The sequence below is a fragment of the Colias croceus genome, chromosome 23 (genome assembly GCF_905220415.1).
Source record: "Colias croceus chromosome 23, ilColCroc2.1".
In the NCBI taxonomy this organism is placed as follows: Eukaryota; Metazoa; Arthropoda; class Insecta; order Lepidoptera; family Pieridae; genus Colias; species Colias croceus.
The window spans coordinates 5,579,047-5,605,793 of NC_059559.1; the positions used below are offsets into that span (position 1 = coordinate 5,579,047).

The 26,747-nt window shown below is 36.7% G+C and overlaps 1 long non-coding RNA gene across 1 annotated transcript; it reads left to right on the forward strand.

The window, feature by feature from the left end:
• Positions 1–19,187: 19,187 nt before the first annotated feature.
• LOC123702194 lies at positions 19,188–25,298 on the forward strand. Its single transcript, XR_006752829.1, has 2 exons — positions 19,188–20,975; positions 21,088–25,298. It is a non-coding gene; the product is annotated as an uncharacterized LOC123702194 (long non-coding RNA).
• Positions 25,299–26,747: the final 1,449 nt, after the last annotated feature.

The window sequence follows — 26,747 nt, forward strand, 5'->3', positions numbered from 1 at the left end:
TTTCAAGTTAAATAAAACATAAACTAAGGGTTTCCAGGGTTTTCACTAAAACAAACTGGGAAATTAACCGTCCATTTCTTGGTTCGAAATCGTGATGGACACAAAGCCAACAACCTGTCTGCAAGGTCCACTTCTCCCATGTTAGTGTTATAATGATTGACGATTTCTGGCCGTTCAACAGGAATGTACTGTTTCAGCCTTTTATCATACCTTTGAACTGTATCAGTGGTATCCGCGGCGTGGATACTCGAAGCAAACAAAATGGGCTTATTATCGAACCATTTTGTTACAGCAATGGCTTTATCCTCTCGCACTAGGACATCATAACTGCCTCGACGTCTGCGAGAAAGACATTTGTCACTTTCGAGATCATTTCTCAGGTATCCTGGAATTCCGTGATATTACTTGCTTATTAAAAACACAAATATTCTGAATCTTTCATAATTTTAAAACAAAAATATTATCAATAGTAACATTTGTTACTTGTTTATTTACAAACACAAATATTCTGAATCTTGCATAATTTTAAAACAAAAACATTATTAATAGTAACATTTGTTACTTATTTATTTATTACAAACATGAATATTCTGAATCTAACATAATTTTAAAACAAAACTTATATATTAATAATAAAAAAAAAAAAAAACATTCAGGTCCGTTTGTGATAATCTCTGAAACACCCTATGATGCATAAATTAACTTTACATTCCAAGCAATGCCACACGGTGCGACTGGAGATTTTGCGCACATGTGCGCAATACCAACTTCTTCCCCGCTTCACATCGGTGTGAACGGGAAAGTGGTCGCTTTCCGCAGCTGGCCGATGTTGGAGGTTTGCCACCACGTTTTGTTGCGTTACAGTCGTAGTCGAGCCTGTGGTCCTTGTCCTTGTTAATTGTTATATGTCGTGTCTCTGTCGTCAGGTCAATCTGTCGGTATGTCTTCAGTAAAGACTCCGCCAGCACTGTTCGGAACTGACGATGACAGATTTTATGTTTGCTGATGTATATAACAAAACAGTTAAATACAGCAGCATTTAAAAATCGTCAAAACAACTTTTTGTACCAAACGCGGCTCCTGACTCTTTCCAGGGGCTGAGCAGATAAATATTAATCTTTCCGATCAATACCACCCACGTTCTTATTATAGAACCACGCTTGGTTTAAAAGCAGTTCGATTGTACTTCGCCCCTGAAGAATCATTAGAGCTAAGAATGAAATCATTTCTGGTCAGTTTGTGGGCGACCACCGATTTTGACGACTACTTGCAGAATTTGTGCCTCTACTAATCCTCTGACTAGCATACCTATTTGTTTCTTCGCAAAGAACGTCGATGAAGTCGACGTCGAACATCCTCCCAAATACGTCAATTGGAGTCATGTCTGTCACGTCAAAAGTCGGGCCAGGACTCCCAGAAAATTCCTCGCGCCGACCTTTAAACGCAGTCATGTCCTTGTTCCAGTTAAACTGGAAACAGTCGTCAGGTAAATAGTTTTGTAAAGCTCTGTCGTTCGCTGAATCCTCAGCAAGTAAAAATGCCTCTTGCTGAGGCGTCAGGTCTGCCAGGTTACCAGTCTCAATTAGTCTGTCAGTCGTCGGACTTCGTAGTATGTCTTCGTCAGAGTTAACGTCAGAGTCAGAGTCGTCAAAGTCACTATCGTTAACGAAAGACGTGATGGCATCTTGAAAAAAGAAATATGCAACTTAATGTCCAATAATTAAGGTTAATAAAGACTTCGTTATAGTTGAAGTGCTTTATTCTTACCATCCGTTAATCTGTGTCGCATGCGTGTACGCGTGGGGGTAGTAGCCGTGACAACAGTTTCATATCCAACACTAGGCACTGAAAATATAATGTGAGAAGCATCAGAGTCTGTCACTTCGTCGTTGAAATACTCCCTTTTTTTGCGGAGTACGGCATACAATCGCCCAATTCGCTTCGGTTGACAGATGGAAATTCGAATCGTACGAATTGAGCGACAGCGTTACCGTCTCCGCGTCTACCGTACCGTCGGACGTCGTCGAATATAATAAGATATTTACCATATATGTCTTCAGCCGGCACCAGTAGTGGCGGTGGCGTGGGCTGTCGTGATGTTGACGGCATAGCTGTAAAACAATAGTTTTATGTTACAATCACACATACACACAAATATATACATATATATTAATCATACTGGTGCTCACCCGGCGGCGTGGGCTGGCTCGCCGCCGTTGATGCCGCCATTTGTGGTGGCTCCCGTTCAGGAGAAGGATTTCTATAAAGCAAAATTCAGTAATTACCTGTTTTAACACATTCAAATAAAGGTAAAATAAAAAAAAGGTATTTAGAAAGTGAGGCGCATCCGGAAGGAGCACCCGCTGCAGCTCCTTCACCCGCTTCCGCGCTAGAAGTTCCTTTTTGTCGGCCGCCGACAAGTTCGCAATGTGTCTCGCAGACACGATTGTTGTAGAAGATTTTCAAATAATATCTTATTTACTACATTCTTCTCCGGCGTTGAAATGTCAGGAACCGTTACTATTATATTTCCTTCACTTCTAGAGTGTAAGAGTTTTGTTTTTTTTGTTTAAGACCATGGAGTATAACAAATCTTGGACAGACAAGGGCACAATTGTCTGAACGACTTTGTCCTCCCAATTTTAAACTAAGATAGCGCCAAAATCACAACGACACTATTCCCATCTGGCGGTTTTATGTAGGAATTAAACGAATGTCTTTGTCCCTCCAGTTCAAAGGGCCTTTTTAAAGCATTTATTTTAGTCATTTTGGCAATTTATGACAATAATGCCATTGTTCTACCAAAGGTGCGTGTTGATGTAGATTGTAGACGGAGTAAAGGACGGTGTTATGAATAGGTTCAGAATAAAAGAATATTATTGAGGGTATGGTGTATGACGCTCATTTGATTTTTGACTGATTCTGTTTATAAACAACCCATCTATTTGGTACATCATAATTTTTCTTTCATCAGTTGACAGTTCTCGTAGCTTTACAGCCAATAATTTTGCATTTTTTGTATAGATCGCAATCATCGTCTTTGTGAGTATATTTTCATTCTGCTTTTGACCCAAAACATTTGTTAATTGTCCAAAAGCCACGTTCACGTCCATTTGCTGAAACAATTTGGATGCTTCCGCTTTTTCCATTAATCTGGATCCAAATAATACAATGCTTTATTTTATGGGGGTTTAAGCTTTTAAACAAAATATTATATTAGTTCAACTTGCGAGCATAGTTCTTGAGACTAGATGTTGAAGGCTGTGCAATTTGCATTGTAATACAAAGAAAAGTTTCATCTTGCTCAGACCTCTGTTTATCAATATTTTATTATATATAAGATGCTTCTTTTCTTTGGATGTAGTCGTCGCATTCTTTCTTCAGCGCATAATCTGGATTCAGTGTGCGATTATATCGATTACATAGACATTTTCTTCTTTCCTTTTTTATTGTTATTAAAATGTAATGATAACTTTATTTTCTCAAACTTGTTCAGTGGCATTGTTGAAGAAATGGGCTCATATCCAAACATTGGCGACCAGTATGATCTTGTGCTAGGAAATTTGATTACTGACAGTATAATAATATACCAATGAACTTATACAAATGATGTCCTGTAAATGTTATAGATGAAATGGGATTACGCTGTATTATGTATAAATTTGTCTCCTCTACTAATGTTTTGATAAGACCTTCAGTGATAAAATGGTTAAGATACAGTTCCCCAGTATCTTTTACAAACAAATCAAAGGCATTTAAGTCAATCGATAATCCGCATCCGACAGTTTCTAAAATTACATGAAATCGATTCTCCACGATTGGCACACTTTAAGGTGGTTATCACAACATTTTGGACAGACTTTTTAGAGGAAATACATTTGGTTTTAGTATGCCCTAGCTTCCAACAGCGTGTACATTGAGATACAGGTAATATATAAAGTTCGACTTTAATTCGTAATCTAAATATCGGAACATAAGGTGGGCGATATGAATCCTTAAATCAAATTCGAATTGATTTCCCAGGTCTCCATCCTGTTCCCTAACTACTTCGACGGGAATTTCTATGAACAGAAAATATCTCACCCGGTTCTGAACACGAAATGCTCTTATTCATCTTTTTTTTATAGTTAATAGTACTCCTCGCGTTTCTCTGAGCTCTTGTTGGACTTGAACGCCAGTGAGGGCCCGATTTCTCAGCGATGTGCTGACAATGAATCGGTCATCTCTCTCCGATGTGCACCTTTTTCTTCCGGAACCGCATCTTCAATCAAAGTTACCAATCTCTTGGTAACGACGGTAAACTCTAGAAACAGCAGACTGGCTCATGTTTAGCGCACGTGCCACCTCACGCTGACTCAGGCCTTGTCGCAATAGGGTGACCGCTTGAGCAGCTTTATCACTTGTTGTGTCCATTTTCAGGTAGAATTCTTGTTTGTTGATAACGGAGATGTGTATCGGTTGACGTTTGACGGCTAACTGATAAGGGTGGGTCAGGTAGATAACCTTTTATATGGGTCAGTAACCCTTAATTAGCACTACTGTAAACAAGCTTAAAAAGGGTGGTTACCGATCACAACATATTGTTGGGTTGTGTAAGCATGAAACGTTACAATATATTATATCATTTTGAAGCTAATACTATCAGCTTTAAGATATTACTAAAAAAAAATATTTTCGCGTTCAGTTTTTTTGCCAGTGACTTGTCGACTGAGTCGATTTTTTTGCTCACGAGTGTATTTCAAATGACTAATAAAACCAAAAATAACAATTAATCATAAAAATCTCTTTATTTTACTCTAATCAGTCCTCATTAGATAACAATCAGCCTTTTATTCATTTTTACTTATAACTATAATAGGTACATGTTAGCAAGTTTGACAAACTACCATTAGAAAACAAAAATAAATCTTTTATGAAATTAATACTCTTCTAAGACAAATTACATCTGAAATTAAGCAAAAGTCTTTTACAAAAATAAACATTGTATGAAGTGGCCCCTATAAATTTTTCAAATCTGATCGAGTTCAGGGACCGAAAAAAAATCACGGCGTCCCACTTTTTTAGGGGGATCAATACATCCCAGTATTTCCTCCCAGTCATAACGGATTTCATCTTTTGGTTTAGGGCGGCGCCCTAAACTTTAGGCATAATCAAATAAGCTTGATTTCTGGCATCTCTATTAGCGTAATCTTTGTCACTTAAGTCCCACAAACAGGGAAAGTCTTTATAAAGTTCAAGTAATTTTATTATGTCACGTTCGGTGACTGTAACTCCCTCGGCGTTCATGTTGACGTCCTACACCGGCGGCGTTGCGAATGCGAATGAGCATTGAGCCGATTTGGTCGGAACAAAGCTTCCAAACGTTCCAATTTGGTTGGATCGGATAGGAAGTTGGTTTGGTCGGATCGCCGGCGCATCCGACCACGTCCAACCAATATTAATAATTATTATGTCGGACCGACCGCTCTATTCACTTTCCGATTTGGTCGTGGTCGGATGGTTGGCACCAACCGAATCGGAGCGTCTGTTTATGCTATTATTTTTAACGACATTGATTTGGTCGGAACAAAGCTTCCAAACGTTCCAATTTGGTTGGATCGGATAGGAAGTTGGTTTGGTCGGATCGCCGGCGCATCCGACCACGTCCAACCAATATTAATAATTATTATGTCGGACCGACCGCTGTATTCACTTTCCGATTTGGTCGTGGTCGGATGGTTGGCACCAACCGAATCGGAGCGTCTGTTTATGCTATTATTTTTAACGACATTATAGACAAAGAATGCTCGTTCGACACTCGCGTTTGAAATTGGAACAGTGGCAAATGCTAATCCGAATTTTGAAATATTTTCAAAACGTTTACAGCCAGCTGCGTCACAATCATTATAAACTTCAAAATAAGAAGACTTAACAAGGACGCCAAACCATATTTTACGAGAAAAAAAGTTATAATTTCTCGCAGAAATGATTGTGCTGAGCCTACGGTTTCTCAACCCATCAGAAAAATACTTTTAAGAACCTTAAAGTGTCCGTCGTTGCCATTTGATTGAGCGATCGTGAACTCTACAAATATTTCCGTAATTTCTTAATAGGACTCATCAATTGACATGTTATTTTGTTTGGTGTTTTGCAATCTACGGTGAATTGCTGTAGCGGATTTCTTAGGCAATAATGTAATTTTATATCTTTTATTAAATCATTAATACTATTATATATATATAAGATAATTTTAATTTAGTTGTCTGACATAGTCCGCTCTTAAATTGCCAGCGCCTCGTAGTCTTCGATATCTTCACGGTTCCTGATCTCGTTTTTCGAAGGACCAAATGTAACTCTCCCGTCGCGATGCTTCAGGTTGGAGTCGAATTTAAAAGGCCAAGTAATATTAACTGTCAGTCGATGAAATTGATCGCAGAGCGATCGTGACGCAGTTTCCATGCAAGAAGTGAAAACATAATACACTCACCGGCACGGAATCTTGGCCACTGCAAAATTTTGCGTAAAATAACACTATTTCTTTTCTACTACAAAAATCAATAAAAATTTAATCAAAACTAGTTACTTTAATGTTTTAACTAACTTTTAGTAATAATTGGAAGTTTATAAGAAGTACTATCGCGTAGATATGAATTAAACAAGAATATACGCTTTTCCTGTGAAATTTAAATGATTTCTTAAAAAATGCACAAAAATTAGAAAGAACGTTTCCATAAAAAAAAATTGAATCTTTTAATATAGGGTGTTTCCTTCTCTTGCCTTAAACACTGTTTGCATCCAGTCTGGCATACTCTAGAAGACATTTTTGATGTCCACTTGAGCTATAGTGTACCAAACGGCCCCAGCTGTACTTCTAAGCTCATCTAACATTGGTGCTGGGTTGGAATCGAACTTTATGTTTCTTTTTAGCATGTCTCAGATGTGTTCTATTGGATTAAGATCCGGGCTACGAGCTGGCCACTCCAATTTTTCAATAATAACCTATTGAAGGTACTCTTATACGCATCGTACGACACGCGGACGTGCGTTATAGTGTATTAGTAGCAAATTTTATTCTCTGATAAACCTGTAATAGGGCTGAACATGTTTCTGGAGAATTTCTTCGATGTACCTGATCAAATTTAAGCCATTATCTACGATAACTAACTCCGTGCGAGCATCGAAACTTATACCTCCCCATACCATTATTGACCCTCCATGAAAAATCGCAGTTTGAGTGTGGTGATGGGTGAAAACCTCTCTTCTCGTCTCCTCTATAATGACTCTTGGCTATCAGAAGCTCGTAAAGTGCCTTAGCAGTCATCTGTGAACACCTCACGAGCGCACTGGCTGTGGGTCCAGTTTTCATGTTCTCGTGCAAAACGAAGACGTGCTTCTCTGTGATGTCTGAGGAGTTCTGGACGGCGTGCTGGTCTGCAAACCTTCAAATTAACTTCCTTCATTAGTCTTCTCACCGATTGCTCACTCACATTTATTATCCTGGTGTTTTAGAGTCGGTGGCGTATCTCAAAAACTGTCAGAAAGCCATTTCTGAGTATCTCTTGAACAATAAACGGGTCTTCTAAAGCTGATGTGCACCTCACGCCTTCATTTCCTGGTCTGCACGTGTAGCTGCCAGTCTCCTGGTATCTTCTCTATGCATAGTGCATCGCCGAACGTGGTACGTACTGTACATTAGGTACTTTATGTTGCGGCAGTCATTGGTCTAACATTGTGATGGCCTGAGCAGGTTGTTCAGATGTTAACGGCATTTTTTATTGTTTGTTATGATCATTGACTACAGTACAACAATAACAATATCTTAAAACGGCATAAACGATATCGAAAAAAGTTTAAAACGAACAATTCGTAACTTCGGCTTAACCGCACAAATCACAAATTTCGAGTAACTCTTAAAAAGTGGTAAAAGATTATTCTCAAACTTAATGATTTCTTACCATAAAATTAAACAAATAATATGTTAACATATCTGCATACAAAAAAATCGTGAAAAACACTTCAAACTTTTTTTTATCGGCAAATTTGCAAGTGGCCAAGATTCCGTGCCGGTGAGTGTATTATGAATATACAGTTATTTATATTCACTTAATTATATCACAAATAAGATATATAACGACTATTGAATAGAAAATAAATCAACAAAAAAACAAATTTATAAAAAATAACAAAAGTTAAACAAAGGACCATGCAAAAAAATGTATGGGCAGTGTCCCATCCCATCAACAGACATGGGACAAGTTTCAATATCATTATTACGTCCCATGAAAAGTCAGTACCAATTTTTAGTTCGGAATTCGACGGGGTTTTTTTTTAAAAAGACTTTTGACAAAAATAAAGTATTTTTATTTTAAAATAAAAAATTACATTTTAGACGATAATTACAAAAAGCAATTGTTCAACTAGACATTTTAAGTATTAATAACACAAAAACAATTGTGCAAGTAGACACTTAATAACAACAGAACTATTATCCAGACAAAAATAACGTTATATTATTCATCTATTATAATAGTCGATAACATTGCCGCTGGTAGATTAAAGTTGATATGTCGACCTTTGCCCATATACCATATAATTGATATTATATGGGCACAACTTCCAACCGTACGCGCCCCTGTTAGGCATGTGCAATACCACTGTTCAATAGCACGTCTGCCAGTTTCACTTCGGTTTATTAATATGTAACAATAATAAACGCGCGATCTAACGTGTCGAGATTGTATTCGTCCTCTAATTAACCAGACATTATCTTCTCGAATATTATACCTTGGCAAATCAGTTAGCTGGTTTTCTCGAAATAATTCAATATAATAAATTCCATTCCGAATATGTTCCGCACAGTAGGATTTTGCAAGTTTTATATGGTAGGTCCCCAAGGCGAATAAAATGATATCATCATCAGTCAGTTCTGGAAAGTCAAGATGTGGCATGGTGGCCTCCATCGTCACAAAGTTAACTCTTTGTCTGTTCAGATTTTTGCCTTCGACATAATTTTTCAAAAGGTTAGGTTGATGAAACTTAGTTTGAATTATTTCAAAGAATTCCGGCGCAAGCCTGTGGTCTGTAGCAACACGGTAATTAGCATTTATTAATGATGCTGCTATGCGGAAATCGACAAACATGTTTGGCAAAGCTCGGTTAAAATAAGTTTGTTTTAATAACTTAAAACGGTTTTTGAATTTGCCGTTAACCGCCTCCACAATCCATCTACACACAGTCACCAACCGAGAATCATTTGCCTTTTCTGTTGATAGCTGGGTCGCGTTCCTGTCCTTGGTAGGTGGCATGTGAGGTTCATAGCCAAGGGACTCAATATCATTAATACTGTCCCTGAAGCCCCTGTCCAAAATAAAGACGTCCTCTCTGTGTAGTAACCAATGTAGTAAGTGCTCATCGTCATTCATTATGTTCTGCATAATAGTTGCATCTGATGTTGTTGCAGGAAAAGGGCCTATGACATCTATGATATATCCATCGCTGCTTACTAAAATAAATGGTTTCAATAAATTGCGAAACTTGTGGAGGCTATAAGTTTTTCTTTGAAATAAATAATTAGTGCTTTTTTCAATATATACATATGTGCCATCTGCGATAATAATTAACTTGGTGTTGTTTTCATTTCCAAAAATATGTTTGGGCAAAAATAGATTTCTCTCTAGAAGCTCATCTCTAGAAATATGACCTATACCAAGATGTCTTGGTACATATTGACTTGTCAAGCATTGTCGCGCTATTTTTAGGCGATATTCAAACACTTGACGTGTTACGCCGAAAAGCGTAGCTAGTCGCTCGTTAGGTTCTCCAGTTCGTATTTTCGTTAAATAAGCTCCGAGAACTGATCGGGGATGTCTGCATTTTTCTACGAGCGATGGCGTTTCTTCCAAAATGACGTTGAACTGCTCTAAAGTGAATCCAGTCCAAAACATAAGTTCACTATTATTCAGTGAAGATAATGTTTCAAAATCGAATCTTGTCCTATTGTTGATTGCTTCAATTAACATGTTTGTCATGTTACTAAAAAATGAAGCATTAAAATAATGTGTAACATTTACATTATCCAGTAACTCTTCAAAATCATAGTTATTTAAATGTTCTTCACATATTCGCGAACTCGGTGGAATATATAATCGATAATGACATACCAAATGTAGCTTGATAGACACAGGAACTCGTCGTAGATTTTCATGTCTACATTGCCTATACATACAGAGCCGTGAAGTGTTCGGTGCACGTACGTAATCGCGAACATAGAAACGAGCATCATCCTCTGGATTGTCCTGAGGATCATTGGGGGCTTCAGCAACATTGGGGGCTTCAGCAACATTGGGAGCTTCAGCAACATTGGGGGCTTCAGCAACATTGGGGGCTTCAGCAACATTGGGAGCTTCAGCAACATTGGGGGCTTCAGCAACATTGCGGGCTTCAGCAACATTGGGGGGTTCTTGATTGTCAGCATCTAAAATTATTTATTTATTTATTACTAGCTGTTCCGGCGAAGCTAGACTGTACTTAGTGATGAAATAATTTATTTTGATAAGGATTAATAGCACAGATGTAATTACCTTCTACAATGGGAGCGTTCTCAAGACGTAGTTGTCCACCGTCATTATTATTGGCTCTCTGCCAGCATCTATGGCATACTGCCATTACGTTATTGAATACTACCTGAAAAGGGAAAAAAATGAAGATGAAAAAATGATGATTGAAAAAATGAAGATATCAGCATATGTGTGTTTTTGTAATAAGCAGAAGTATTTTTTCTGTGTTATATTGATTATATCGGTGTTATATGTGTGCTTGTCAGTTGTCTAGAACTCGGAACACAATCTACACTCACTTTTGGACTAGACTATAAAAATATTAAGGTGAGATTAAATAACTATGCAGGTAAAAATATCTCATTCCTCATAGGAATTATGGCCGGACGATTGAGTCGTTCCTAACGTAAGCTATACTTTAAGTGCTATATTTCTATTCAAGCAATTCTAAAATGTATCATATAGTATCGTAGCAATGTTCTATCTTGTGTCAATCCATTTTGCAAAATGTAGGCCGCTAACTCAGGACTACTATGAAGCAATGTTTCTTGTAATATATGTCGTCTCTGTCTTAAAACAGATCTAGGACACATTACACATTGGCGTCCAGTCTCCATATTTATAAATCACAGTCCATTAAACGTGCCGGGGTCATCGAGTAGCAATCAAAAGGTCCAATAAACAAGCAGAGGTTAGTAATAGTCGCAAACAAGCCGATAACGCACAAATAAACAACGCGAACACAGCAGAACGTACTAGCCACGACTGAGGGAGGTGCGCGGGCGCAGGCGTCGAAAAGGAGGGTAAAGTACGTCTTACGGCTGTTCTCTCTCGAGTTTTTTTTAGTTAAATAGTACATTTTTAATTCAGTTCTTAATACTTAATAAAACTGTATAAGTATAACATATTTTTTTTTATTGCACGATAACCCCATATCCTACAGTGATGTCGCCATAGTAAAAAATAATCATAATGTCGAGATGTATTTAATGAGATATGTTTGGCATCTGTTGATGATATGGGACGATTTTTTGCATAGTCCAAAGGACTATGCAAACAATCGTCGCCCGTAATTCTTTTTTTTTTGTTGTTAGGTTTGGCGGTATATTGGCGTTCCCGTAAGTGCCCGATGTCCGTCGAAAGAGCTCGGCTCCCGGCCTCGGTCGCCGCGCCGCGCCGCTGCGCGCATTTTTTTTTATATTAATTGCTTTTGCGATGACTCATCTCTCAATCAATTCCGTTTTGTATTATTCAATCCCATCCATAAGTGACTGATGTGGTGTGGGTGATTGGTATGTCAAAGTTGAGTGGAGTGCATTTGGTGATGGCACAGGTGATGGTGGCTGATGTGATGCGGGTGGGTGACTGGTATAAGTATGTGTTTGTGGGTGAGCTAGCAGGCAAGATCTGAATTCCGTTTCTTGATAGTGATCCCATTTCAGCTTCGAATAAAATGTCATTTATTATTTTTTCCACTGACGAAGAAGACAAAATCAAATCAAATCATTTATTTATTTCTCCTCACAATTCCCAATCACATAAATTAATCAACATGCATACAAAATTATCAAACAATAAGCTGGAGTTGGAGGAGCTGGTGTCTGAAATGGGTTTTACGACGATTGAAGACGCTTGAGTTCGCTATAAAATGACTCTTGAGTAGTATCATCGCTAGCTGAGAATGCGAAGGCGATGAAGTGTAATAATTTTGCGATGTTTCGGGTGTTTTTGCATGGGGCACGTGAGTCGAGTAAGATGTTCCCATTGGCGTAAATTCTAATAAAAACCTCCGTTATTATTAGAATTTTGGTTGGAATATTTTGACATCTGCATGTATTTTTTTATGATACTCATTATTTCCATTTTCGCGTCCATTTTATATTCTGATGGTGTTAAAATCATACAGTAATGAGATGAATGTGGTTCCTGACTGTGAGTGCTGTTGATATTCATTACGAGCCTGAGTGGTTGTGAGTGCTGCTGTTGTGTGGTCTGAGACCTGAGTATAGCTGGGTATTGGTTGAAGCGAAAAATTTGAATTTGGGTGGTTAAAATATGGTTCAATATTTGGTATATTAGATTGGTTGATGATGATATTATACGACCTATTTGAAAAAGTACGAATTACGTTCAAAATTTCTATTTCTGGTAACGATTTTGAATACAGGAACGGACGAGACTCCACCTCTATAATTAATAGTTCGGGATCAACAATCCACGAACGACATCGTATCGATTTTCTGATGATTATGAGCACAACAAACACGCGACCACTGAGCGAGCGTGCGGCATACTGAACGCAGCGCCGGCGCTTTTTTAACGCTCGTCTGAATAATAATAAGAAGTTTCCTATGGTCTATTTTATTTAACGCCCAACGCCGAGCGTTGAAAATACAATACTGCGCGATAAAAAAGCGTCGCGCTTTAAAAGCGCTGACGTGTGCACATATACTTGGGAATGCATTTGTTATATTTGGACGCTTTTTTAACGGACGTTAAAAAAGCTCTAGTGTGCAGAACAAAGAACTTTACATAAAAGCCCATATATGTGGACGACGCATATTAAGGATTATAAAATTTCAGTGGTCGCTGCAAACACGAAGGTTAATCTTTATATAAAAAGAAATCAATGAAAAATATCGTGAAAAAAATTTATACATTTTAGTTCCCTACCTTGCAAACATTGATCACATACATAATCAAACTGCATTGGCCCTTCATCAACGCATTCTTCGCAGTACCATTTTGAACAAGTAAGACATTTAGCTTTTTTTCCTAAAATAGCCAATGTGTATTTATGGCATTCGAGAAAGCAATTAGTTTTTTGTTTACTTTTTGCAAGGTTTTGTAGGATTTATATTTTCGTTAATCGCTACAGATTTTAGTACTTCAACGCTTTTTGAGTCGTACGTATACGATACAATATATGTATGTACCTAGTGGTCCATAGTCCATAGTCGCCAGTTGACGATTAAGTCATATTTAAAGGGGTGTTTATTAAATAAGTTAAGCATCAAGGGCATAGTGATTTTTCGTATCAAAGGCCATATTTTTTTTTCATATCAGAAAATTAGATAAGTTTCATGGGCTCATCAACTCTTCTTAAGTACTTGAGAATTTTGTTACATCCTTGTATACACATGTTACTTTTTTACCGAGAAGACGTCTTATTGCTATGAGACAATATTTAAAACCCACGGCTGAAAGGTAGCATAAACAAAAAAAAGATTAGTTTATACACTTACCAGCTAAATAGCCCATTGTTTTCCCAACAGTTTGACTAAAGAGTTGAGCAGCGTAATTAACTTTCATTTTCGGTATTTTTGCTTTCGTGCAATGGCTTTCTGTCAAATTTGTTTTAATTTTTAATCCTTTATATGTAGGATTATTGTTGTATAGTTCCACAATGTGATCCCACTTGGCAACTTTAGTTTCTCCATTAATTACGTATTGTAAACTTTTAGTCAGCAAGTTGTTTCGTAAACGTTCAAATATTTTTTCATTAATGCCCGGTCTCAAAGCAGCTCTTGAAATCATTCTACTTAAGGTCATTGGGGAAGGCAGAATAAAAATCTTGCTGAGCCATTTGTAGCATTTTGGTCCTCGCTTATAAACAGAAAGCGCCATTATTTTCTGGAATTTTTCTAAGTTTTGTTGCTAGAAGTTTTGCATACAATTCACAGTCGTCTTCTACGTGTCAAACGTCAAGCAACTGCTAACTTTAAAATCATTACGGGCGATTAAGTTTACGATGATTTTGTAGATGAAATAATTTACTGAAAAAAAAATATCGACCATGGATATCGATATTTCAATATCGAACTATCGATATATCGTCCATTAAAATATTAGTAATAAATATCGATATTTCGATATATAGATATTTTATCAACACTCAACAGTCCTACAGCAGATTAGCATAATATATACGTTTATGATAAATTTTTTTCATCCAAAACCTCTTCCTTTTTCTTTTATTCTCTTCTGCTGCTGACAATATCAGAAGAACTCCCATTTTCATTCATTTTTCATCGCATCTCTTTGATATTTCTTGTTTTTATACAAAAACTTTTATGCACACACATATTCTTTGCGTATTCTGGGCCCATAACCTGATGGGTTTATGGGAAAATAACAACAGATTATCTTGATATACTGAGATTTATTCTTAACCAAGTTACACAGCAAAACAGTTGACACAAGAGGAAGTACAAGAGAAAGTATAACGCGACCACAGATAATAAACAATATTACACCATAGACAGTAGCTACAAATAAAGAGCTATCCAGACAACTTAAGACAATTTACATTGTTTGGTTTATATATGTACTAGTTCTAACACCATGCTTGATGCGCGCACAGCAGCCTTGAGCTGACGTTCAGCGGGGATGGACCGTGAATATGCGTCGTGCATCGTGTATGACCTTGGCGGGACGTACGTCCAAATGGACCGTGAATAAGGCGCTTTAATTGCAGCAGTGTTTGAGGTGCCTTGATCCCAAACAGTCGCAACATATAAGTTTTATTTGCGCTGCTAAAACCTGTTTCGGTGTACTACTTGAGTAGAATGAATAATAAATTGGCTACTTGTAGTTTCTGACTACTCCTCGTATCATGTATACTAGAACGTGGTCAGCAATCTGGGGACCTAGACAAAAACTAAGCGTTTTCAATGCAAGCGCTTTCCTCATGCTAAGGACTTGACATTAGCGTGTTGAAATTGGTAAACATGTTACACATGGAACGCTGAACGCCCATTCCGCAGCGTTACTCGAAACACTCTATAATTAGTCTATCGAATAGTCACATTATAATATTGTTGAACTACATTACCGTTACAATATTCCACACCACAAACATTACTTTACATAACGCACAAGAAAACACACATTGTGCGAGTTCCTTCATCCTTGTTTACTTGAAGTCAAATCAATTCAATTTTTTCGTAGGTTGAAGTCCACAGTCGCATACTGTCATGATGGTGACAGTGAAAGTTGCACACTGTCACGTAGTATGATGGAATAATGTTGATGTTTTTTCGTGGAAGCGTTGACACGTGCTTTTGGTGATATCACTCTTTTTTTCCAAATTTATTGCTTTTTTTACGTTCTTTCAAGCTAAGATTTTATTTTATTTGTGGTGACGGTGTTTTTGTTTTGTGTTAGTTAGGTAAGTCATTCAATATGAATAATCATCCGGATCCTCCGGACCCCCCTGATCCTCCATACAGTCCTACAGTACCTAGTTGAAGTTAGTAGAATCCCACAGAAGCGTCACTTAGCATCTGAAGATGCTTCAATCATAGCTAAATCAAAGAAAACATCTATTGAAAATAACCCTAATGCTGCCTATGTTCAAACTATGTTCACGCATCCTTCACTTAATGAAAAGGAAAGGCGATACTCAGAGTTAGATAATGGTCCCTTTATTGTACATATATCGAAAGTAGAAACAGAACCCTCCGCTGGAACGATCCTGCGCCCGATTAAAGTTGGCCAACTTCTAGTCAACAATGGCATTAAAAATATTATTAGTGACGGAATCAAGAGAATCGGACGAAACCGCATTTCTGTGGAGTTCTCAAATGCAATTGATGCTATTAAATTTTGTATCATCCCTATATTGGAACGAAACGATCTAGTCTGCACCATCCCAACTTACAACTTTTCTCGGATGGGAATTGTAAAAAAGGTTCCTACCGATTTTTCCATGCAGGAGTTTGTAGATGCCGTTGAGATTCCGAGGGGATATGGCATCATACTGAAAGCTCGACGTCTAAACAGAAAAATTAGAACAGACGAATCCACTGAATACACCCCAACTACTACAGTTGTTATAACCATCCAAGGTCAAAAATTATCTGAACGGATTTTTTTATATAAGAATTAATTACCAGTTGAGATCTACCGCCTGCCCTCTATCCAATGTTTGAAATGCTGTAGGTTCGGTCATGTTCAGACACAATGCAGATCAAACCCACGTTGCTACCGTTGTGCAAAAGATCACAATGGTGAATCCTGCAATGTACATGAGTGTTCTGCCTCCTGTATTAGCTGTTCCGGTTCATATTTTGCGACAGACTCAAACTGCCCGGAACATACTCGGCAAAGAAGCATTAAATATATAATGTCAGAGGAGAATATCTACTATCAAGAAGCTTCCCTCCGTTTCCCTGCTTCCCGAAAATCTTTCGCCGAGGTTACTCGTCAGGTTCCCTCTTCCCCACAGACACCCCCCTCCAATCTAATCCCTTCTACAAGTACTTCCCCCTCATACAAAAAAACTGTTTTCCGTTCTCCACGCCCTAGAGCCCCTTTAGGTAAATCATATGACAGAGCTGCCCATCAAGACATCATTCAAGCCCCTTCTTTAGACTCCCAGAATGGCTGCGCCATTTCTGGTAATACTCCTTCATTCAGAAAGCCCCGTGAAAGCAATGTCCTAGTTTCTTGCATTTCTTTCTTTTATGACATAATTAAAACCTGGAACGAAGCAGACTTACCGTCCGACGTGAAGGAAATCCTATTCAAAATTATTGACATCTTAAAATCCAATAATGGCTCCGAGTTACATTATATAATGGAACTGTAGGAGCATCCGAAATAAAAAACATGAAATCATATTATATTTCATTAATAAATACAAACCAATTTTATTTAAATTGATGTTGGGGTGAAAATGGTGGCTTATGCATAAATTGTGGTCTAGACGGAACTGGCATATTAAAACTATTAGGCCTGAAGGGCTGAATACTATGAATAGGCATTTTAAAAGGCTGATTATGGTCACTAGGTTTCTTATCTGGTACGTGTAAATTCCTATTCTGAGTATACATCGTATTAATTTCTTCGTGTACTAACTCTAGAGCTTTTTCTATCGTTTCGGGACGCATACATCTAATACGAGAACCTAAAGGATCTTTTAATCCACGTAAAAATGCTTGAAGGGTTAATTTTTTATAAAGTTATCGTTTAGCATCGATAGTGGAAACAAGAGATTCATGCAGTGAAACATAAGTCATAACTGTACTGAATAAGTTCTGGCAACGTTCATAAAATTCTTGCGGCGTGTTAGACCCTTGTGTTAATAAATTGTATATTGCAGTTTCGTCTCTTTGGTCTGCAAAATTATTTATTAAAGAATTACGAATGCTAGTCCAATCGTTGGGGATACCGTTGGCATTAATTTGTCGCGCGGCAGCACCAACTACTTTGTTCAAAATTCCATTTAAAAGACCCGAATTAATTAATTGATCACCGGCCTGACCATACTTTGCAACTAACTGATCACAAATATTAATAAATCTTACTAAAACATGAGAATTCCCATCAAATTCAGGAACTAAACGGAGGGCTTTACAGATATCATCTAGGGTAGCCATTTTAGATTCTTCAAATTGTCTTAAATTATCAACTAAAATATCCCTGTTAATTTCGCTAATTTCTGAATCGTCAAGTTGTCTTAATCTGTCAAATAATTCTTCCCTACTACTCATTTAATTACAATATTAACACAAATCTAAATGTTCGTGTGTGAAACGAAGTTCGCGCGTCATTTACAGATTAAATATATTTTTGTTATCTGTGCTTGCGAAACGCTCGACGAAACGTGCGAGCTCGCGCTTTACTTTTTTTTCTAGTATCTGGGGGCACGGTAGTGCCCCCGCCAAGACGAGCCAAGCGAACAAGCGAAGCGCACGGGCACTACCTACCTTTTCTCGAAGCGCTTCGACGTTTTTTTGAACCCTCATAACTTGGGTTTGGATTATGCTAGATCAACAAAATTTTCGGGATATATTGCCAATAGCGGACTTATTGAAAATATTAAGTTTTAATTACATTAGCTTTTATACTTCAGATTTTATTTATATCTAAAAAACGCTAATTTCGTCACTGACTCACTGATGATCATCAAAATTCTTAAGGTATTTCCTAATGTCCTAGAAAGCTGAAATTTTGTATGTAAGCTAGTATTAGCACACAAACAACAAAAAAATTATAAAACTTGTAACTTTCATCCCCCAACCCCTTAAACTAGGGGATGGGAGTTTGTATGAGACCTGTAATTTTAAATTAAATTTTGATGACGCTAGAGGTCTAATCTAATTATCTAAAACTTGGTTCCCCTAGATATATATATGCATAAGTTACTCCTTGTTAAAAAAAAAAAAATTTAATCGACTTATAAAATTTTGTTACAAACAACTTACAAAAAGAAATGAAATCCCACCAAAAACATTTTCATGTAAAATGTTGCCAAGACGAGCCCATATGACTCGCACTGTCAAAAAGTTATCAGATCTCATGTAGAGCCAAGCTTCTAACACTACACGCCCTAACTCTACAAGGCCTAACTTCACAAACTCTATTCCTTAGTCAAAATATGTGGCTTGGCCGTTCGTTACTACAAGAACTATTGTATGAACAGTGAATTAATTAATTTTTCACCTTGCGCCGATGTGAATGTAGCGAAATGGCCAAGCCACATATTTTGACTAAGGTGTAGAGTTTGTGAAGTTAGGCCTTGTAGAGTTAGGGCGTGTAGTGTTAGAAGCTTGGCTCTACATGAGATCTGATAACTTTTTGACAGTGCGAGTCATATGGGCTCGTCTTGGCAACATTTTACATGAAAATGTTTTTGGTGGGATTCATTTTTCAATATGGCTGTCGATTGTGATACGAATATAATATACGATGTGATTATGTCTGCGTTTAAATTCTGTGCCCAACAGGTTATGGGCCCAGTACTAAAAGTGTTTTGAGTTTAAATTCTACATAATAAAGTATACTACGTAAAAGATGAGATAAGTTTCAAAATTATTCATACCTACTTTAAAAAGACAATGGTACAGCGTGCGTTTAATTAGAAGATTTCGATTCGGCGAAAAAAAATAAGTACAAATACACATTTTATTTGGTGTGTTGTTATTGAAGAAATTACATACATAAAATGGCAACGTCAATTAAAATTGAGCCTCTTAATGGTGATAACTACGACACGTGGAAAGTGCACATGCGCGCCATTTTGAAGAAAAATGATTTATGGGAATATGTTTGCGGGATGGTCCCGCGCTCAGCGCAATCTGATGCCAAATATCTGGAGTGGTTGAAGTTGGATGGAAAGGCCGAATCGGACATTTTGTTAGCCGTAAGACCAAGTGAGCTCATTGCTTTAGATGGTTTAGAAACATCCAAAGCCATATGGGACAAACTTAAATCGATGTATGAATCGAGTGGGCCTGCTCGCAAAGCCTCATTGTTAAAGAAATTTGTCTTAACGCGCATGCAAGAAGAAGACGACCTGCGCAAGCACATTGCAGATTTCTTTGACGCCGTCAAGAAGTTAAAAGAAATTGGTTTAAACGTCATTGACGAATTACTTACTATTTTGTTGCTTTATAGTTTGCCAGATTCCTTTTCTATGTTTCGTACAGCTATGGAATCACGAGATGATTTAACATCAACAGATATTTTAAAGGTAAAAATTGTTGAAGACTATGAAGGACGTAAATCAAAACTTTAGATCAAGGTGCAATGTTGATTAAGCCTCGTCATGCAAAGAAGTATACTCATGAGAATAAACGCCACAATAATAAGTTTCAGATTGAATGTTATCGGTGTGGTGGTCGTGGACATATTGCGAGAGAGTGCAAATCTAAAAACATTAATAAAAATATTCATAATAACAAGTTTAAGCAGAGCGCGCAACATGTAGAACGAAACTCAGACAAGGCAACTATTTTGATGAGCACTACCGAAGAGGTGATGTTAGGTAATGGAAGAAACATTACTTGGTATATCGACAGTGGATGTACGGGCCATATGTGTAATAAAAGAGACATTATAAAGGGATTTTCAAGACTAGATTCAGAACTTCAATTAGCTAATAATGAGAGCATTAAAATATCTGGTACAGGCAAGGTGAGTCTATCTGTTGACACAGGCTGCGAAGAGCGCCAAGTGGATATTGAGAAGGTTTTATATGTGTCCGAGTTAAGAAACAAATTTATTGTCTGTGGCGAAGATAACTGACCGTGGGTTTGAAGTTCGTTTCAGAAAGAATGATGCAGTAGTCATAGATAAAATGATCAGGTCCATATGCGTGCGGATCGGATAGGTAATTTATACCATGTCAGACTAAGTGAAAACAGTGCAAATAATGCTGAGGCGGTTAAAAAGCCTATAGATATGTGGCATGAACGCCTGGGGCACTTAAATGAACGTGACTTGAAAGCAATGGCTAAGCACGGCTTAGTAAATGGTTTGAATTTAATAGATGGTCAAAAACTGTCAGAATGTGAAGTTTGTATAAAAGAGAAGCAAACATGTTAGTCCTTTTCTACTAGTAACATGAACCGTACAAGTGAACTATTAGAGATAGTACATACAGATCTATGTGGACCGATGAGATGTCAGTCTTTCAGCGGTAAAAGATATTTGGTAAGTTTTATTGATGATAAGTCAAGATTGTGTGAAGTTTATTTTCTTGCAAATAAGAGCGATGTATTAAAAGCTTTTAAGGAATATAAAGTGTATGTTGAAAAATTTACAGGAAAGCAGATCAAAACTTTACAATCCGATAATGGTCGAGAATATGTGAATAAAGATTTTGATGAACACTTAAAAAGGGAAGGAATCAGAAGAAGATTAACAGCACCATACACTCCACAGCAAAATGGTGTTACTGAAAGGAAGAACAGAACACTTGTTGAGATGGCGCGTTGTATGATGCGACAAGCTGGGAGTCCTCCTTAATTTTGGGCTGAAGCCATTCAAATGGCGAATTATATAAGGAATAGATGTCCTACTACTGCACTTAATGGAAATATACTATTCACAGTTTGGAAAGGGAAGAAACCCACTGTTATTTATATGAATATATTTGGATCGAATCAAAGAGAAAAGTTATTAATGATGAGAAAATATTGGAGATAGCTAGACGTTGGTATGATGCTTTGAATGAATGTGAGAATGGTGTATGTTTGTTCTAAAAATCTTTGTATGGATTGCGTCAGTCGGGGTTGCAGTGGCATAAGGAGTTAGTTCGAGAGCTTACTAGTATTGGATTTAAAGCAATGCCTCAAGATTCTTGTTTGTTTGTAGCACAAAAGGGTGAATGTATGATGTTGATTGCAATTTATGTAGATGATATTATTTTGGCGACGAATGATAATGTGTGGATGAAAGAAGTGAAGTTTCAGTTATCATGTGCATTTGAGATGAAAGATATGGGTAGAATAAATCATTGTTTAGGTATTGAGTTTACTCGTGATGAGAATAATAGAGTGTATCTTAATCAGAGGTTTTATGTAGAAAAATTTTTAGAACGTTTTGGTATGAGTGAATGCAAACCTATTATGAATCCTATGGATATGAATGTTAAGTTAGAAAAACCTGAATGCATGAATGATGATATTATGTGTAAGTATCCTTATCAAAGTTTGATTGGTGCTTTGATGTATTTAGCTGTGTCCATGAGGCCAGATATCACATATACAGTTAATTATCTTAGCCAATTTAACACTAATTATGATAGTGAGCACTGGAAGGCTGCTAAGCGTGTTTTGAGGTATTTGAAAGAGACACTTGATTATGGATTAATGTATGAAAGAACAGGTTTACCATTATTTGGTGTGGTAGATGCTGATTGGGGTTCAAATACAGTTGATAACCGTAGGTCATATTCTGGATTTGCCTTTATTTTTGCAGGTGATCCTATCAGTTGGCAAGCATCAAAACAAAAAACAATTGCTTTATCAAGTACGGAAGCGGAATACATGGCTCTCTCTGAGGCAACAAAGGAGGCCATGTATTTATAAGACATGTTTGGGAATTTCTGTGTTGAGTGTGAGTGTATTACATTATTTAATGATAACCAGGGTGCGATTAAACTTGCACAAACCCGACATTACCACCCTCCTACGAAACATATTGCTGTTAGACATCATTTTATTAGAGATGCTTGTGAGGAAGGTCTAGTGTGTTTAAAATTCTTGTCCACAGATCAAATGCCTGCTGATGTGTTGACCAAGGGCCTTAGTAGAAGAAAGCATTTTGAATGTATCAATAACCTTGGAGTTGTGGACATTTTTAAGGAAGGTGCACTCGCGACTTCGAGGGGGGGTGTTCGTGTGTGAAACAAAGTTCGCGCGTCATTTACAGATTAAATATATTTTTGTTATCTGTGCTTGCGAAACGTATAGCTCGCGCTTTACTTTTTTTTCTAGTATTCACTTTTCAATATGGCTGTCGATTGTGATACGAATATAATATACGATGTGATTATGTCTGCGTTTTATTTCTCTGCCCAACACTTAATAATTATTATCATAGAAAAATGATTTTAATTTCCTTCAATTATTTTTTTAAAATTTTACTAATTTATTAAATTAAAAGAAAATTTTAATTCTTATTAATATTTTTATTGAGTACGCAGTACATGTATTTTAGTTTCCACATCTCTTTCGGGTATATTTAGGTCTTGAGAAATTTCTTCGAATGCATCGTTCTTTTTGTTTCTATCTTTGTATTCTTTTATATAAGAATCCCATTAATGGTTTTGATTGAAATAATTCTATTAGTTGCATTATTTTATCATTGCTCCACACTACTGCCATGTTTATAAACTGTTGCAATCACGTTCTCATACGTCAACAATTGTCGCTCAACTGATGTTTACGCTTGTCAGGCGAGAGCTTGTCAACATGACGCTATCAACTCTGCAACACGCAGTGTTGCCAGCAATTCCGCAACACATTTGTTTAAATACTTGTGTCCTATCATAACTTACTCAAGTCTTATTTTGGGCTTGTTGTTGCGATCTCGGAAACAGAATCCATTTATTTAAAATGGCCGAATGGCTCAATGCTTCAACAACTTGACGTATACACCTACTAGTTGTTCTTTGTATCAAATGCTGCGTTAGTCCAACAATGCGTTGATATGAACCCGCAGCCAAAAAACTAAGAGTACACAAAACCTGAAACATGATTTCATTGAGAAATTACACTGTGTAACTTTATATTTTAAGTAAGGTTAGAAGTAGGTAAAAAAACTTACCTTGGTTTCTAAACTAATTTCCCGTGTACCTTTCAATGAGGTTACACACCGAAGATCATCACAAAGACGCCAAAAACTTTGTTTATCTAACCTAAAACGATGAATAAATTCCAATGCCTCCATCTCCACAATTTGCACCATTTTACGTCGATTTATTCTTGTTTGACGTCTTTGCAATGTTGCTTCAATATAAGCAGCCCATAATAATCCTTAACTACGCATTTTCACTATTTAATTTGAATTAAAAACACACTAAAATATCCTGTTTAAACGGAAAATATCATTGGCGTTTGTCAAAAGTGGCACATGTCATTTTGATGAAGATTTTTGTCGTTTGCGTGTCACGCTCACTTCGACGTTCCTATCCGCAAGAGGGATATTGACTTTGTTTACCATTTAAGCAGCAATCACGTGACATCTGGTTAGCAAATGTCAACTCCATACAATCAGATTTTTCCGTCGGCGTTAACGCTTACAGAAAATGGTTATTGTCTAGGCCCGCTGTTTCTTCGGTTCCCCCACGTAGTTTACAAAGCCAGTAACTTTATCCTTTTTCCTGTTGTAATTAAAATTTGGAGTGAGAGCCATTTCATCAAAAATAAGGGTCCATCATTTTTCACTAGCCTTCTATTTTGCACTTTTTTTTTGTAATTGTTCAAATATTTTTTTTCATTAATGCCCGGTATCAAAGCAGCTCTTGAAATCTGACAGGGTACAAACTGTGTGCTGTCTTTACCAGTCCAATGAAATTTAATTCAACTGTGAATAACTCCACAGCTGTTTTGACCGAAGCAAACCATGAGTCTCCAAATACAACTCTTCCAGAACCATGACAATCTCAATGTAGTTGCTTGTTTCAGCGCCAAATTCTCATTGCTTCTTTACCCTCATTAATTTCCAATCTGATTCATAATCTTTGAATTACTATCACAAGCTGTTTTTACTTCACAACCCACTCCTATTGATTTTCTTTTAATTTTTATAACTGCTGGCAACCCATCTTTGAAATACGCACCTCTTCCATACTAGGCGAACAAGGATTCATCTACAGTTATTTTTGAACCAGGACGGATGGTATCTGTTAGTTTATCATTCACCATCATTGCTAGTGTTCTCGTACGCCATTTGTCAGAATCATTGATGGTTGTGTGAAGCGCAGTGCCATTAGAATGATCTCAAATCTTTGGCGACTCATTCCAAATCTTTGTCCAAAATTTGCAGGAGGAAATATTCCAAATCAAATGAAATAATTTATTGCATACTAATACAAATACAGGGTCAACTGTCAATTTTAGACAGATCAATATGTTATTTTATAGTTTGGACCACAAAGGAAACCATCATTTTGCCAGTAGAAAAAGACCCAAATTGGGAACTAATTAATTTACAAAACTTACTGAAATTGTATCAAGAACAATTTATTGATCGCATGATGTCCTAAGTTTGGCCTATTTTTGCCTGATGTCTACATGATTACCACACATTAAATGATATGCATGGTTTGTTTTAAATTTTCTGTGGAAATCAAAAAACATTTTTGTATTGTTTTGGATTTCCATCCGTATGTAAACCTATGTTAAACAACTATGTTTCTATGTAACTTGTGTGATTATGTGCTAAGTGTTTGTAAATATAAAAAAAAACAACTGTCCTAATTTTTAACCTGTATTTAATAGCATAATAAGATTAAATAATTAAGATGCATATGGTAGTTTTCTTTCATACATAATTTATCAGGATCAGGATCTTCGTTAGAGAAACACTGTTCATTTTCTTTTAATAATGAGTACTGCATGTTAACCAGAGCTGCACATGTCTGCATGATTTTAAGAAAGAAAGAAAGAAACATTTATTTATCAAGGACAGCACAACACACACACACACACACACGTACATCGACATTAAAACAAAAAACATAAAAGTTAAATAAGAAAACACCACAACAAGAAATAATAACAACAAAAGAGGCAAACACTTAAATTAATAACATAAAATCACAAACAAAAAAAATAAAATAAAATGATAACTATGTTTATTAAGGTGTGTCATACGACCCTGACAAAAAAGGAGACAGCTCAGCATATGCTGCAACGTTCAGGAACATTGGCAGCGCTGTTTTTCAGTGCCCCCTTCATAATTACATGCATTTTACACGCATACATTCTCATGTTCGGTTGCAGAAAATCCAGAATTATGAATGATTTTAATCTTGATATTGCCCTTTCTACATGAATTCTTGCCCTTGCAATTTGGCGAGTTGCCAATACTTGCTCTTTTGAAAATTGTGTGGTGGTCAAAAATGGTGGTATATTAACATTTACACCAAGTGGTGCACAAAGGTCTGAGATAAGGAATCCTTTGTCACATAAGATTAGATCACCTGCCATCATGTGTGACAGGATTCTACAGTCTTTGGTGATGGCTGTTATATTTAAGAGATGAATGAGGACATCAATACGGGAATAAATAACGTACACCGGCTAGAATCAAGACTGACATTTATTTTGTAAATACCCACATAGTAAATATTATGATCCACAGATAATGCACAATACAAATACACTACATCTCCCCGAAACCAATCGAAATATATATAAGAATATAAATCGCCTCTTTGCGACGAAACCGTGTTATTTCGAAAAAGGCGATTTTACAGGAGAGGTATACTAGGTAAATGAACGTTTTTATGGGTTACATCTATAACAAATTATATGAATTATCTTATTAACTATTGCATAATGCAAAAAAATACCCTAATTTAAAAGATTTTAGGACAAAAAAAGCATTAAAAAAAAAAGGAAAAAATATGTCACATTTTTTCTGAAAAAGTATAAGAAGAACGATGTAGCAAATTAATCTGTCACGTTGTTGATGCTATTATTTTTATTTTATGCTAAATTATAATATAAAAACACATTGTTGAAATTAGAAACATTTATTAAACAGATGAAATAGTTGTAGCTAAACAGTGGTTTCTTTGGACAAAACTATTACTAATCAACAGTTAGTCAGCCTTTATTGAATGTAATCAATATTCTTCTCACTTTATGCTTATTTCTTCTTACATTGTAATCATCTTAATTATATAATCTCAAAAAACTAGTAATCTAAGTTTTCAGTCTCGGTCATAAACTAAGTAATCAGTAAATTTGC